General features: G+C 36.1%; 1 protein-coding gene across 4 annotated transcripts in view; it reads right to left on the reverse strand.

Annotated features, from left to right (window-relative positions):
- The window catches only part of BBX (BBX high mobility group box domain containing), a 2,705,004-nt gene that overhangs the window by 2,668,426 nt on the left and 30,578 nt on the right, over positions 1-6,000 (reverse strand). For all 4 annotated transcript variants that reach the window (XM_044071093.1, XM_044071095.1, XM_044071094.1 and 1 more), the window contains one exon: positions 2,680-2,736. The gene's annotated coding sequence lies outside the window, so the exon portion shown is untranslated. The remainder of the gene's footprint in view (positions 1-2,679; positions 2,737-6,000) is intronic.

Here is a 6,000-nt window from a genome sequence, read left to right on the forward strand (position 1 = left end):
GTTCAGGACTCATTTGTCTTGGGTAACCATTTGCCAATTTGATGAAAAAAGTGCTAGTTTTCCCCCTAAGGGGGCTGCCAAAAGAAAAATGCCTGGATCTGGTAGAGGAACGTCATTGGGACCGTTTCCTGTAAGGTTGTGATTTTTCTTATTCGCTTTTGGAGGTAGCAGCACCCCACTGTTTAGGCCTGTATGAGCCTTGGGGCTGAGATCTGCCTCTGGGACGCATGTATCTGCCTCTCTGTGGTCTGTCTGACACTGGAAAGGACCAATTTTTAGAAGGCCAGTTCCTGCTAAACCTGGGTGGCTGTACCTGTAAGAAATCCTTGACTGTCTGCATGGATTTTGCTTTATCCTCCATTTTTTTCAACACCTCTTCTGCTTTAGTACCAAGCAAAGTATCATGCTGTAATGGTGCATCTAATAATTTTGCGTTAACATGATCAGGCAGATTCTGTTCCTTTAACCAAGCATGCCTTCTAATAACAGAACCTGTAACAGCGGCCCTGCAAGAGGCAGATATCATTGGATGGAGATCAAGGGGGTCCCTTCTCCCTCATCAAGATTGGTGTCCTCTGTCAAACTCCAAAGGCGACATGCTTCCCAAACCTATTCATCACCCTAGACTCCTTGTTGGGGGTGGATGGACAGTGGAACTCTTCAGCTAGTTCCTTCTTAATGGCCGCAGCCGCAGCCATGACCATGGCATCAACAGGCACCCCTTTAGCCAAAAACTGCTTGTCCTCTGGTACAGTCATCATTTTGACAAGTCCCTGAGGAATTGACTCAGTGGGGTTCCGATCCTTCCATGCCGCCAAGAGATCAACTCAATGTAAATGGGCACACAACCAACACCTCCAGAAGTACAGATTCTTCATAAGGATTGCTGGACTTCCATCCACCTCTCTGTTTCAAGATTTCTAGGATGTCTCTAAATGATACATCAGCAGGAGATTACCGTGGGGACACTTCACCTTGATCAAAATCTGTATCTTCCGTTACAGATCCTGGGCAATCTAAGTGCTTCATCTTGCATGTTTTCTTCTTAGTGACCTGCTCAGTGGGATGTTCTGGGGAGCTTATCAGAAGAAATGGGGATACTCTGCTGGGAAGGCTGGGGTTTCGGTACCAGCTGTCCCTGTGGAGAAGAAAGGTGCATGTACCGAAGTGGAACTTTTTGTTTGATGCAAAAATTCAATTCTCTCTGGTTTACGATCCAATGCCGAGGTCCAATCTGAGGAAGATTTTTCTTTACGTTTCAGATCAGAGGATGAAGTCAGATCCAAAGCTTTTGCTTTTTTTCTTTTATGTTCAGATAGTCCAGAATACTGGTCTCTTCCTAGCCTACTCCAAAGCCCTTGCAGATGAGCAGGAAGGACTTTGAGAGGGTGACCGACTTTTTTTTTTCTTTGTAGGAGAAACTACAGATACTCCTCCTAAGGCTTCCTCAAACGAGGTAGGCAGCATGCCTTTAAGAATCAATTTGTTCTCTCTGTTAGTGCTCTCGGATTAAATCTGTGGCAATATAAATGAAGGGGACCTAGACAGTACACACACAATGTTTGAGCATCTGAGAATGGAATTTTATGCCCACATTTAAGGTACTTAAACCCCGCATGGCCTCTTTTTCAGCCATTACACAAAACACCAACATAAAGACGGTCATAAACCACACCAAAAGACAGAAGTTTAAAGCGACAGTTATAGCAACTAAAGAAAAATGCGTTTTTTTTTTTTTTTTTTTTTTAAAAAAAACAGCAGCAGTGGCTAGAAAAAAGGAGAGAGAGAAGCGAGAAATTATCAATTTATATTACGTTTAGTGTAGAAAAATGGACTGGAATGTTGACAATGTTATTTTCAGTATGAAAATGTAAGAAAAATGAGTTAAAATTACCTAATACATGCTGGATAAAGAAGATAAGATTTAACTATTTTACAGTTTAGAAGAAAAAGCTTTTTGACAAAATTACACTTGGCTCGAGAGGATTCAGTAACCACATCTTAACCACATCTTTCACTGCCAAGCAGCAAATGAAATCTAAGGTAAATAGGGTTGATACATTGTGGATAAAGTTGCCACAGGTTTTTCAATGGCCGAGTCAGATCTGAGGGATCTGATTCGAATCTATTAGTTGAGGACTGAATGAAAATTATCAGATGAAGTAGGTCACTCACTTACTGCAATACGAATGCAAATATGAAAATATGAATAAGGGGAAATATGTCAGTAACTTCTCTCCTGCAGAACATCAGAGATTAACAATTTCAGTACCATTTTTGTTAATTATAAATTGCACTTTCTAATACTGCCTATTATTAATTTGCGACTCAGTTAAGGAAAGCAGACAAAAAATGTGATTGCCATAAGGAGATATGGGCGTTCCATGGAAAAATACAAGAAAGCCACTATAGGCTTGAATGATGTAAATGATAATTCAATAAAGGTGTTAATATCCTGGACATTGTGTTACCAGAATACTCCATCCCAATGTTTACTTTAACAACTCATTACAACATCACATTATAGCCAAATTTTACTCTAATAACAATATAAATAACAATCTAAAAATAATTACTCAAAAGAAAGATAAGCTTGTCAATTTGTCTGCCTATTTCTTTCCACAATTAACATTCTGCTCCACTTTTCTTATTATTCTTTAACTGTACTTTTCTACTTACAGTTTGTTGGTGGGTCACAACTGTCTTAATACCATGAATCACGCTGAAGCCTCATTCCTAAAAAAAAAAAAGTTATGTTAAGAGATTTTCAAACTACTTAAATTAAAATTGACCACCAAACGACTAAAAAACAAACAGGGATGTGAAAGGAAAACACTCCGCAATAGTCTCAATCCCAATTATTTATTGTAAGCACTTTTGTTCACTCATATGTAAAGAACTTTTTCAGACAAACTTAATTCCACAACAGATGCTTTAAAAAATCCCCTCCATTAAATGACAACACATACACATTACCCACAAATTCAGCTATTCACTTAAAATTAAAGCAAATCACTTAAAAAAAATTCCATATATGTATATACACACACACACACACGTAATATAATTGAATAGTGCAAATACATAGCTCAATTCTTATTATAACCCCCCACTTTTTTTTACACACCTGTGTGTGTGTATGTAGATATATATATATATATATATATATATATATATATATATATATATATATATATATATATATATATATATATATATATATATATATATATACACACACATACATATATATATATATATATATATATATATACACACACACACATATATACACACACACACATTTTTATTTACAATCTTTCAAGTGATTTTAGTTTTAATATACAACTTAATAATCATTCGGTCCAGGGTATGAACAATCAATTAACCTCAACTACCAAAGGAGTTCCCTTTCCTCAAATTTTAGTACCAATGGACCACCCCTAAGTATCAATGGACTACCCCTAATGTTTTTTTCTATTTGTTCGATCACCAAGTATCGAAAATAGTGGCCTGGGTATTCTATAATGTGTTTTGCCAGGGCATTAGTTACACTTTGTTTACTATTGTTATACTGATGTTCATATATACGCGGTCTTAAGTGGCGCTCAGTTTTTCCTATATAAAAACTAATACATAATTGGCACTTGACTAAATATATTACTCCCTTAGAATTGCAGCTGTACTTTCCTTTAAGTTTGTAAGTCCTATTATGAATTTCAAAGGAATCCATAACTTGAATAAATCTGCAATACAGGCACTGCCCACATTTGGCCATACCTGAATTATGAATTAAGGGTGCCATAGTTCTCTCAAGTAACCCTTTAATATTACACCCCTTTCTAAAAATCACTCTTGGCTCGTCCCCATCTTGGATCTAATGGATATATCCTCCCTTATTAATGCCCAATTTTTTGTTAAAATACTTTTCAACACACCAGAATCACTAGAAAAGGGGGTGATAAAACTAACATTGTATTGTTTTTTTATCTGTCAAGTCAACTATTATTTGTGACTGATCCCCACATGGAATCCCCTTGTTCAAGATTGGTCTAAAATGGCAGACCTTTTTCTATTAATTTCATATGTTAACTCCTCAATCATTTCAGGTGGATACCCCCATCTAAGAAAAAATTTTAAGGGTGTAACATTCAGCCTCAAATTCTTCATCCAATGAGGTCATCCTAACTGCCTAACTAGTTGTCCCTTCACCACAGCTTTCTTTTGGTGAAATGGGTGGGAAATTTCAAAATGTAAAAACGTATTCAAGTATGTTGTTTTCCTAAATATTTTCCCAAGATATCCATTATTCATCCTATCCTTAGATAACTGGATATCCAAAAAGAAGTTACATCCCTATCAAATTGAGATGTAAACTGTAGGAAGGAAGTTGTACTGTTCATACTATCCAAAAAGCTTTTAACTGTTTCTATACCTCCCTTCCAAATCAAAAATGTATCATCCAGGTATCTAAACTCTCATGTTCTTATAATCACATTGCCAGATTTGCTACGGGTTTGCCATATAGAACCCACCACTGTCAAAACCTAAAACACCTAGGATGGATAGAACTTCCAAACCTCTTACAACAATCCCAACTTATCGAAGCATTTAAAATACTGAAATATCCGGATAAAACTCCAGCACTCAATAACCTAATTATACCATATACTAATCTAAACAGGCTACGCTCCTCCAACTTACCACTTATCCAAAAAGTAAAATCCAATAACTCAGGTGGGGATGCTATATTCACTAATGTCACTGCCAAAATATGGAACACCCTTCCCTCTAGTAACACCACCATCACCTCCTTACATAACTTTAAAAAAAGTCTATTCCTATATTTCAAGTCACACTGGCTATGCCAATGTTCACATCCAGACTAAACCCCCTTCTATATAAACTGTCTTAAAAACTTCTCTCCTCCCTACCCCACATCCAGATTAAACCCCCCCCCCCATATAGCCATCTCAAAATTTCTTTCCTCACTACCTTCTTCACTAAGTACTCTATCTCCTCCTGTCTTCACCCAAGAATCCTTCTCTCCTTTACTTCTCTAAATGGCCAATCAAATAATGTTAACTTTCTGCATTGCTTCTTCAATTGCTGACTTAATGACTTGATTTTTGTGTTCCTCTCGTGTTTATATAAGCAAGTGTATTGTTAATCTCCTTTTTTTCTGTTTGTACATAGTATAACCAGTGTACTACTTCATTATCTGATCTTGCTCCTCTCCATATTGGAGCTGATCCAATTGTATTCCAATGTGATATCTTACTCTCCTGAATGTAAACCAACGTATATGTGGAGCTTTTCTCCCCGGGCCTCCGCTGAAAACGGACATGTATCCAGTCGGATTTTTTTCCCTGTCAACAAATGTAAAATAAAAATAAAATAAAAATCTAGTAAACCAGTATATCTGATCAGAGACATTCTTGTTCTTAAATAAAAATTCTCTCTCAATATGCCACCACAAGATTGGCAAAACCAGCACCACAAGGGGACCCCATTGCCACACCACTCTTTTGCAAAAAGTATTACTTATTAAATATGAAATTATTAGTTAAAATAATGAAAATCCTTTTGCTAGTGTCTCTACTAATTCTGAATCCACTTGAGTTGAAAAATTATAAATCTTAAAGCTTTCAACATTAGCTAAAATCCTAAAGGTGTTTAGTAAAGGGGGGGTTATAATAAGAATCGAGCTGTATATTTATTTGCATTAATATTACATATATTTTAAAAGTGACTGGATTTAATTTTAAGTGAATAACTGAATTTGTTGGTACTTCTAAGTTGGTGATGTGTATGTGATGTAATTTAATGGAGGAGATTATTTAAAGTATCTGTTGTGGAATTAAGTTTGTCTGAAGAAGTTCATTACATTTGAGTGAACAAAAGCACTTACAATAAATTATTGGGATTGAGACTAGTGTGGAGTGTTCTTTAACATCCCTAGTTTTTTTTTTAGATTTTTAAACTATGCAGAATACATGG

The sequence above is a fragment of the Protopterus annectens genome, chromosome 5.part0 (genome assembly GCF_019279795.1).
Source record: "Protopterus annectens isolate FY-2018-M chromosome 5.part0, PAN1.0, whole genome shotgun sequence".
NCBI lineage: Eukaryota > Metazoa > Chordata > Ceratodontiformes > Protopteridae > Protopterus > Protopterus annectens.